At 46.7% G+C, this 10,045-nt stretch overlaps 1 long non-coding RNA gene across 1 annotated transcript; it reads right to left on the bottom strand.

Annotated features, from left to right (window-relative positions):
* Window positions 1-5,973: 5,973 nt before the first annotated feature.
* On the bottom strand, window positions 5,974-9,755 carry LOC109493904. Its single transcript, XR_002148387.3, has 2 exons — window positions 9,542-9,755; window positions 5,974-6,742 (listed from the first exon to the last, which is right to left on the bottom strand). It is a non-coding gene; the product is annotated as an uncharacterized LOC109493904 (long non-coding RNA).
* Between the last annotated feature and the right edge of the window lie 290 nt (window positions 9,756-10,045).

Below are 10,045 nucleotides of genomic sequence, written 5' to 3'. Positions count from 1 at the left end.
GTACCCTGATACTTTGCAGATGGGAACATATACTGCTGATGGGAATGTACATTTTTTGAGGAATAATTTGATGATATCTGATGACGTTAACCTAACGAAACGATTTCTCTAAATTGAGCCTAAGGAAATAAGCGAGTGTATCTAAGGGGGCACGTAGGAGTTTTGTAATAGTGAAAAGTGGAAATGATCTAAATGTCCATCAAAACGGATTGATTAATACCAATATCAGGAAAACTATGATGTGTTTAAAAGTGTAAGGTATATTTATGTATTAACATGAATAGATATCTATGGTATATTGCTCAGTGAAAATAAAAGCAAATTTACAAAGCGGTGTGCAAATGATAAGCCATGTTTGAAAAATAAATTTTAGGGGCGCCTGGGTGGCTCAGTCGGTTGAGCGGCCGACTTCGGCTCAGGTCACGATCTCGCGGTCCGTGAGTTCGAGCCCCGCGTCGGGCTCTGTGCTGACAGCTCAGAGCCTGGAGCCCGTTTCAGATTCTGTGTCTCCCTCTCTCTGACCCTCCCCCATTCATGCTCTGTCTCTCTCTGCCTCAAAAATAAATAAACATTAAAAAAAAAAAAGAAAAAGAAATTTTAGTATTTTTATATATACATAAAAATTCTGAAAATGTATACACCAAACTGGTAATCATAGTCATATCTGGATTGGTAGGATGTGGATTCCTTTTTACTTGAAACACACATTTATTGACTTTTTAAAAAAATAGGAAGCATTCGTTTTTGAAATCAGAAAAAAAAAAAAGTAACTTTAAAAAGTAAAATAAGAGGAGGAAGGGATTTTTGGTGCATTAAACATGTTTTCTGACACTCTTTCCATGACCCCATTCAGAGACAGTAAAGGGATTGAAAAGACAAAATCAACCAGGACGGAGAGTGGCAACTGAGAGGCAAATGGCCAAATGGCCACAAATTTAGATCAGAGAAAGTGGAAAATAAAGCAGACTGATTTCAAGGTACAAGAACCTTGGAAGGCTCAGGAAGCAGAGACACCGAGTTACTCAGAAAGTAAAGTGCCTATGGGAATAAAAGCAGAATTATTGCCTGAAAGCCAATATAATAAGCAGCAGTTGGAAAATCCATCCATCCACCCATCCTTCCATCCATCCAAACAGTTAGGCCCTAAGATTCCTCCCTAACCCCGTGCGACGGGGTAACTGCTTTTCCCCCAACTCGGGCAGAAGATTAGGGGTTTACTCTCTGGAGAAGTAAGGACTCTGGATTCAGGGAAACTCCACACAGCTGAAGACAGGAACAAACAAGGATGACTAAGGGACAGACTGCATGCAGGGTCCTGATGCCACAGACCTCCCTCCCTGTGTGGGCTCTAAGAGCACTGACTATCTCCAGTCACTGAACCACTCTACACGGCACTTTTCAAAATTGAAAACTGGGGTTCACTTATTAAGCACATACGTACTGAGCACCTATTATGTGCCAGTAAGCTGCATTATGTTCTAAAATTAGAGTAAGTCAGGCTGGGTCCTCGCCCCTGCAAGCCTACAGACCTGGGTACCAGTGGCATCACCAACATCACAGGGGTGGTCTGAAGGGGACACGACTTGGTGCATATAAAGGGCTCAGCACAGTACTTGGTACAGTGTCTCATAGTCATGATGTTATTAATTTGAAAGTGGCTACTCCCTCCGAACCTTGAAGGGAGAACACAGCAAATCTTTCTAGTACTCCTCCAGGAACAAGGTTAGAGTTTTGCCAACACGGGGGTGCCTGGGTGATGCAGTCAGTTAAGCGTCTGCCTCTTGCTTTCAGCTCAGGTCATGATGTCATGGTTTGTGAGATCGATCCCCACATCGGGCTCCGCACTGACAATGGGGAGCCTGCCTGAGATTCTCTCTCTCCCTCTCTGCCCCTCCCCTGCTTGCTAGCCTTCTCTCTCAAAAATAAACAAACATTAAAAAAATTTTTTTTGCCAACCTTATCAACCTTACAATCAATTACGAACTTCACCTTGACACTCCCTCTGTCCAATCTAGCTCTTGACTGGCTTATGAAGGGTCAACAGTCACTGTCTTTCTAGATTCGACAAGAGCAAAAGAGCCCATTGTAAGACATGATGTGAACTCGTGTTAATTTATACATGGCCCTACTCAAAACAGTGTCTTTGTGAGGTTTCAGGTGAGGATGGTCCTTAGTTGTTGCATCTGCGGTGATGCTGGAATATTTGGAGGGAAATAAGAAACCATGAAAAAGCATTTTAGTTTCCTTTTTTATTTTTAAGTAATCTCTATGCCCAGCGAGGGGCTCAAACTCACGACCCTGAGGTCAAGAGTTGCACGCTGCACCCACTGAGCCAGCCTGGTGCCCCAGCACTTGAGTTTTCAAACCAAGATACCGCATCATCTGCTAGTGGTAGGTATCGAAGAACCGATTTCAAGTTCATCGAATTGGGAGAACTGTGTCAGGTTTTGTTGCCAGAGGGGAAAAACAAACATTCACGACAGCCTTCGCAACCAACAACTCACTGAATCCTCCCAACGGCTTTGTGAGGCAGGTACTTTCATAGCCCCATTTTACAGACAAGGAAAGTAGAGTGTCGCTGCATGGCACAACTTGCCCAAGGTCATGGGGAGTAAGAGGCCTGGAATCCAAATTCTTGGGTGGCAGCCCCAGCCATCTCTCCTGGAGTAGCTACACTTCCCTCTTGCAATTCAAGCCCTTCCTTCCTCTCCCGTCACACTGTAAATTCTGCCCTCCTTCACTGAGTTACAGCAAGAAGGCGGCACAGAGAATGCAACTCAGATAATGACACTGTAATCTGCACCCAGATAACCCAGAGATAGTGGCTAGTCCCTAAAGAAGCTCAATTGACTCGTTATTTTAATGGAAAACCTAGTTTGCTGAATGAAACACAGAACATCGAAATTCAACAGTTCAGTGTTTCCCATAAACACTTGGCTCTGAGAGCTTTGTTGGGTAAATGTAGCAACCAGAAAAATTCATCAGTAACTGACAACATAGACTGAAGGCAGTCTGAATAGATTACCTTCTTGAATCTCTATTAAAATGCTGGGAATTCCTCTAAGGTTAGGTAACTATTCTAGGGTTTCCTCTTTCAAAAAAGCTTCTGGTCGTCCCTTGACATGAGAGCATGTGTCTACATTTGAGTTATCAGACTTTGAAAAATGCATCAAGCACAATGAGATATTTAGTGCTGCCAGAAATTAATTTTGGTCTTTTTTTTTTTTTCTTTAGCATTGGCACTGGCCATCTTCCTAGCACTATCCCCACCAGCCAGTACATTAAAATTGATTAACAAACACAATGTTTGTGGAAAAAAAGTCAACCGCAGGGTAATCAAATGCATTGTTATTATTATTTTTTCAAAAATCATTTCCTTGGCTCAAAGTACATAATGTCAAATTGGCAAAAATAACCTATCCTCTTGTCCGGCCCACAGACTGAAAAGAAAATTAAACACAGAATTGTTTGTTTCTTGTTTGCACTTCTCAGGGTGTGAAGCATTCACTTTTGAACCCTCAAAATCCCTACACTTCCCATAATGCAAAAATTTTACCTCCATTCTGATTTAAACCATGGAACCATGTTTTCTTCAGAAGAACAACATTGTCCTACACTAAGGATCTGAAGTATTGAGGCTTTCAAATTAAGAAAATAGAATCTGAGAATATGTCTTATTTTTTTCAATGCTAATTCTCCCCAGGAAAGAGTTTAACAAGCCAGGGAAATTTGGTGGACCAAGTCAAGGAGAAAATTCCAGCAATAGGTTTTTTGTTTTTTTTTTTTTTCTGCTGATTTGCCTTGTTTTGCTTTTGTTTTGCTAGTTCTTTTACTTTTAAATGCTAATTTTATGCACGTAATATCAGAAGATTCTCCTTGTGGCCTTAAAAACAATCACGCTAAGTGAAGATGGTAAAAGATGTTAGACCCTAATATTTTTGTTGAGAAATGTTACTACTATGTATCCTACTCTTAAAAGATATTACTCTGCACTTAAACAGAAACAACCTAAAAAGAGGGGGATTTTTTGGTTTATTTTTGTATCTTCTTAACATCTCAGAACAAGATGAAAACACTGAAAAGTCGAATTTAACAAATGCTGGCTGTTCAGACATCTTTAAGGTTTAGAATTTCTTTTTGAACATCTTTAAAGTTTAGAATTTTTTTAAATGCCTTAAAGAAGGTATATCACTTAAAATTGGGGGGCTGCAAATGTAAGTTAAGTGATCAAACTTAAAGGTTCATGAGAAAGATTTTCAGTTTCTCAGAATTGATTTTTAAGTGTCTGTGACTCATTCTCTGCTCTAAAAACTTCAATACCCAATGTTCGGGTTTTGAAAGGCAATGGATTTGGCTACAGAAAAGAGGTGATTCGTTCTCCATTTGGTTTTGGTTTGGCTTTTGGTTATTTTTGTTTGTGTTTTCTAGTTTGTTTTATTACAATGCCTTGGCCAGGGCTGTTCTCTCACTGTTTGTTTTGTGAGGGCAGAGTTATGAAGGACTTTATTTTCTGTCTCCTTCATAGCACTTTTCTTTTTTCTTTTCTTTTAACGTTCTATTTTATTTTATTTTATTTTAAATTTTTTTTCAACGTTTATTTATTTTTGGGACAGAGAGAGAGAGACAGAGTATGAACGGGGGAAGGGCAGTGAGAGAGGGAGACACAGAATCGGAAACAGGCTCCAGGCTCCGAGCCATCAGCCCAGAGCCCGACGCGGGGCTCGAACTCACGGACCGCAAGATCGTGACCTGGCTGAAGTTGGACGCTTAACCGACTGCGCCATCCAGGCGCCCCGTGTTCTATTTTATTTTTGAGAGACACAGAGACAGAGCGTGAGCAGGGGAGGGGCAGAGACAGAGAGGGAGACACAGAATCCGAAGCTGGCTCCTGGCTCCGAGCTGTCAGCACAGAGCCTGATGTGGGGCTCGAACCCTCGAAGGTGAGATCAGGAACTGAGCCGACCCAATGAGCCACCCAGGAGCTCCCACAGCACTTTTCAATGAAAGAAAAGAAGCCGGTGGAGGGAAGATAGGGATTGGAAAACAGAGAACCGAGCCAGTGATCTCTGAAGCAGAAGAAATGTTGTTGACGAGATAGGAAAGAGCAGGGCTTCCAGATGAGTCGCCTTACCAAAGCAGCTTTGCTCCCTTCTTCCTAAAATGCATACTCCTTGGGCATTTGTCCTAAAGGATGCCACAGTGGAACAGGAGCCACAAACAAGTAGCCAGATCAGAGAGTCCACTGGGTAGATGCCACAGCAGTCACCACACAGCTTTATTGGAGCCCAGAGGGAAGAGCACTAGCCTTGATGAGGAGGACTAACGGACTACGGGGCTCTGAAGCTTGAGGAAGATGAGGGCTCCAAGGGGAGAAAAAGTATTTCGACTAGCCAATGGAAACACACACACACACACACACACACACACACACACACACACACACACACTCATGTATTCAGACTTGAGAGAACATCCAGTTAAAGCTTAGGGAGGGTGGGGTCAGTCTCTAGAGATGATCCTGCAAAGTTTTCAAGGGCCATAGTAGGAAGAGTGTCGTCCGTTAGGCTAAGAAGTGATTTGTGAGCAAAAATGGATCGTATCTAGCAGGGAAATTCCAGTGGGACTATGGGGGAGGCGGCAGAGAAAGAGGAGGAGGAACACAACAGTTTGGAAGCCACAGCAATAACTAAAAGCTATAAATGAGAAGAGCCAAGGCAGCTCAACTCTCGCAGAAGTAGTGGAGACACTTAGGAATGGAAATGGCTGAGCTCTGTGGATGCCTAAATGCCCAGGCCCAAGAAAATAAGGGAAGAATTGAGGGGAATCTAGGTTTCTATCTTGGGAAGCCGGGTGCGAACGATCAAACAAGGGAGGAAAAATTAGGGTCAGGGTCTGGGTGGATTGAAGCTCTTGACAAAAAAAACGGGACTAATGCACCTCCAATGGGGAGCTGAAAAGGAAAGACCACCTTCCTGCTGAAGTACATTATTCATTTACTCAACAAACACAGAGCATTACTGTGTACCAGGCAGGCACTGTACTAGGACTTGGGGTTACAGCAGTGAGGAAGGCAATAGCTCCTGTCCTCGTGAAGTCTATGGTGCCCTGGAAAATACTGGTGATGGTCAGACATATCATGCATAATCCCGAGGCCTATGATAAATACCTTATCTGGATAATCCCACTTGTAATCCTCATCAATTTAACAGGCAGGTACCGTGACTATCCCCATTTTAAAGAAGAAACAGGTAAAGTGAGGTCAAATAACCTGCCCGGCTAAGAGCAGCAGAGTCAGAACACAAACCCAGGAGACTGAGTGCTAACGCCCACTTTCTTAACCTCCACACACGACCGAGGTGAAAAACAGGCTGGCGTTTCCAAGCAGATGAAAGCGGAGGCTACGAAAACCTTTGCGACCCCGTGAAACCTATAAGCCCCTCTTCTCTCAGTTATCAGTACAGACTTCATTTCAAAGCAATTTGGATACTTAAAATCATCTCTTGCTTTCTCTTTCGGAAAAAGCAGCTTTTCCTGAGTTTTGTGGCAGTTTTACAGACACCGCAGGCCAGGGTGCAGCCAGTGTCTGCCCAAATCTGGTGCTCACTTCTGGGTGCAGAGTCCTTCATTTGAAACATGTTGCGCCTCTTCGATCTATCACACACACTCTGTCAAAGTTCTATGCCATCAACCCCCTAACACTGATGGCTTCCATCGCATCTTCTGCCAATGAATGCAGTTTGTGCTGGAAAAAAAAAAAAAAAAAAGTCTATTTTATAACTCCAAGGACATTAATAATTAACTTCCATACCACAAAACTTGTAATATCAGTTTGCTGAAATAAAGTCACCAGTAAGTATGTAATTCTTCTTTAAAGGGTGTCTTCTATTATTATTATTTAGAGTGCAATTTAGTCATCAAAGGTTTACTCAGCCTCATGTTTATAAATTATACAGGGCAGGGATTTAACTCTTCTGGACCTACCTGTTCTGAAAAGAGGGAGGGTCATAACCCTGTTGCCACACCAGGCACCTGCCTTGAAAGGAGATGAGGTGTAAACTTGGAAGTTCTTTACCACTTTTAAAAAAAATTTTTTAATGTTTATTTATTTTTGAGAGAGAGAGACAGAGACACAGCACAAGCAGGGGAGAGGCAGAGAGAGACGGAGACACAGAATCCAAAGCAGGCTCCAGGCTCAGAGCTGTCAGCAGAGCCCAATACAGGGCTCGAACTCACAAACCTGGAGATCATGACCTGAGCCGAAGTGGGATGCTTAACTGACTGAGCCACCCAGGCGCCCCGAGTTCCTTACCACTTTTAGAAATCCATGGCAAATACAGAGATTTCCCTTTATGATGCAATCATTGGAATAACCAGATAGTTGCCTGCCACAAAGAGGCACTGGCTTTACCTAACCTCCTGAAGGCTGTTTGGAAACTATAAGTTCATTCAAAAACAATTTTTTAATGTTTATTTATTTTTGAAAGAGACAGAGACAGAGAACAAGCAGGGGAGGGGCAGAGAGAAAGGGAGACACAGAATCTGAAGCAGGCTCCAGGATCCCAGCTGTCAGCACAGAGCCCGACCCAGGCTCCAACTTTCAAACTATGAGATCATGACCCAAGCTGAAGTCAGAGGCTTAACCCACTGAGCCACCCAGGTGCCCCACAAGTTCATCTTTTTAACTGAGTTTCAGAATCCTGTCCTGATTATATGATGTAATAATAGTATGTTTCCAGTTCACCTGTGCCATATTGTTTTTTCATTATGGTAGTTGCTCTTGCTGAAGGGGAAAGGTTACTGCTTTAGATAAATGAGAGCAAAGTAGAAAAAACTTCCCGCACCGGCTACCTAAGTTAGCCGGCTATCAAGTCCTTGATTTACATGTTTACATGCGATCAAGGGTTCATCTAAGTTCAGTGGGGTTTAGAAACCTAGGCCTTGATAGAAAAGTGGGTAACTTTTCCATTCAATCCTGGAGTTCTAGCATTCCAAGAAATTGTTGCCATCCAAAGGAAAGGAGTGGGGGGAGGGGTAGCAGGTGTCTTCTTTTCTTGGTTCCTCCGTTTGAAAAGGGCAATGTTTTCAGAGTTCAAGTAACTGGCTTGTTCCTATGGGGTGAGATTGAACCCTTCCAAGCCACGGGAGGGTCGGGCTTTCCCTGCCAAAGCATGCCCTTCTCCCCAGCTGCGGGAGTTGGCCAAAGGATGGAAGTCATCTTCAAATGCGTCCAACCCACTGGACCTAGAGGGATTCCTGTCGTTGGCAGAGAGGGCTGAGTGGATTCATTCGGATGAGATGCATTCCAAGAATGCCTCTGTGGTCGGCAAGAAGTGGAAAAATCAGGGATAACAAATATTCTTTGGAAACCTAATAGGTACCAGAATCGCAGAACTCAAACAAACAGGTGACAACGACTTAAAATATGAGGCAACTGGAGCTCGGTGAGGGTGAGAGTGAGCGCACACTCTGCCCCGTTCTGGGGCTTCGACACTTTTCCCAGTCCTCCTCCTCCCCTTGTCTTTCCTGGGATCGACAGCGTTTACTGGTGAGGAGGCTCCGTGGAGAGGGCGGGTTGAGATAGGCTCTGCGCGGCTCAATCCAAACCAAACACCTCGCAAGCCTACGTTCAGCAGGCGATACCGAGCACCACACTCACGTTTGGGGAAGAAAAAAAAAAGCCACTGTTTGCAGAGATGAGGGCGAAAACATTTCCCGGCTGGAAAATTACTGATCACAAACTTAGGGGAGTGTGGGGGTGGGAAGGCAAAGTTATAAGGCTGAAATAACGATCGCCGTTTCCTCTTCTCTTCCCGGTGGGCAGGAACGGCTGCCGCGAGCTCCTCGTGCCCTTTTCGGGAACCGGGGTCCCACCGCACCGCTCCACTTCCTGGCACGTGTCCACTTTCCCAGCTAAGTTCCTTTCGGTGGGCTTGACCGCTCAGAGCCTGAGCCAAGGGAGCGAGCTGCCGTCTGACCTTTACCTCGCCATTTCACCTCTTTATGACTCAGTTTGCTCATCCATAAAGTGGAAAGGAGGGTGCGTGGCTTGTAAAGTGCTTTGAGATCCCCTGGTTGAAAGGTGTCTCCGCGCTTCACAGGCCCTCTGCCCAACCCCCCCCCCCCCCCCCACCACCAAAGTCTTGAGCCCTTTCACTCCCTTCCTTGCTCCCTTAAGTATCAAAACCATTATCGCCCGTTTCCCGCTGCGGCCTCTTTCAGCCTTTTCCAGGCGAGAAGCACCACCCCGGCCCTCTCAAGCTCCCAGTCCCGCCATAGTTCTGGGTACCCACCTCCCCTCGCCTCCCACCCCCATCCCCACCCCACCCCACCGGCAGGAGAGCCCGCGAGAAACCTCGCGAGGTCAGGCCAAAAGACCGCACTGGAGCTCCGGGACCAGCGCCCGGCTGCTGCGTGCGCAGGGAAGGGACGGAGGGCTGGATGAGTCACGCGGATAATCGCGCTTTTCTCTAGCGCGCAGACTGCGCGGCGAGCGCGGACCGGAGCGGGGGTGGGGGCGCTGTTCCGACCCCTCAGCCCCTACCAGACTCCTCAGCCACGGGCTTCGAACTCGGGAAGCGGACCATGGCGACGCGGACTGCCCTAGTCGCGCGGCGACCTGACTTGCGCCGGGTGCCCAGCGCCCTGCGCCCGGGCCGCCGCCGACGCCGCCGCGGCCGCCGGCGTCAGCACGGCTCCTGCCCGCCAGCTGCCGAGCTGGCGTCACTGCTCCGCCGGGCCCCGCCCGCGCCCCTCCTTCCCCCCCGCCCCCACGTGCGCCGAGTTTGTTTATTTAGCTGCCATGGCAACTCGCGGGGGGGGCCGCAGGAGGGAGGGGAGAAGAAAGGGAGGGGGCGGGGCCTGGCGGCCGGCTGTGGCGTACGGCGGGTAGGAGGCGGGGGTAGGGCGGGAGCCGAGAAGTTAAGTAAGGAGCGCGCGCCGGCCGCCGGCAGTTCCCCGGCCCGAGAGAGCGAGCGCGGCTGCGGGCGCGCGGGGAGCAGAGGCGGTGGCGGGCGGCGGCGGCACCGGGAGCCGCCAAGTGCCCCTC

This window comes from Felis catus, chromosome D4 (genome assembly GCF_018350175.1).
Source record: "Felis catus isolate Fca126 chromosome D4, F.catus_Fca126_mat1.0, whole genome shotgun sequence".
Taxonomy (NCBI): domain Eukaryota; kingdom Metazoa; phylum Chordata; class Mammalia; order Carnivora; family Felidae; genus Felis; species Felis catus.
Note: the sequence above shows the minus strand (reverse complement) of the source record. Positions and strands in the feature narration are given on the sequence as shown.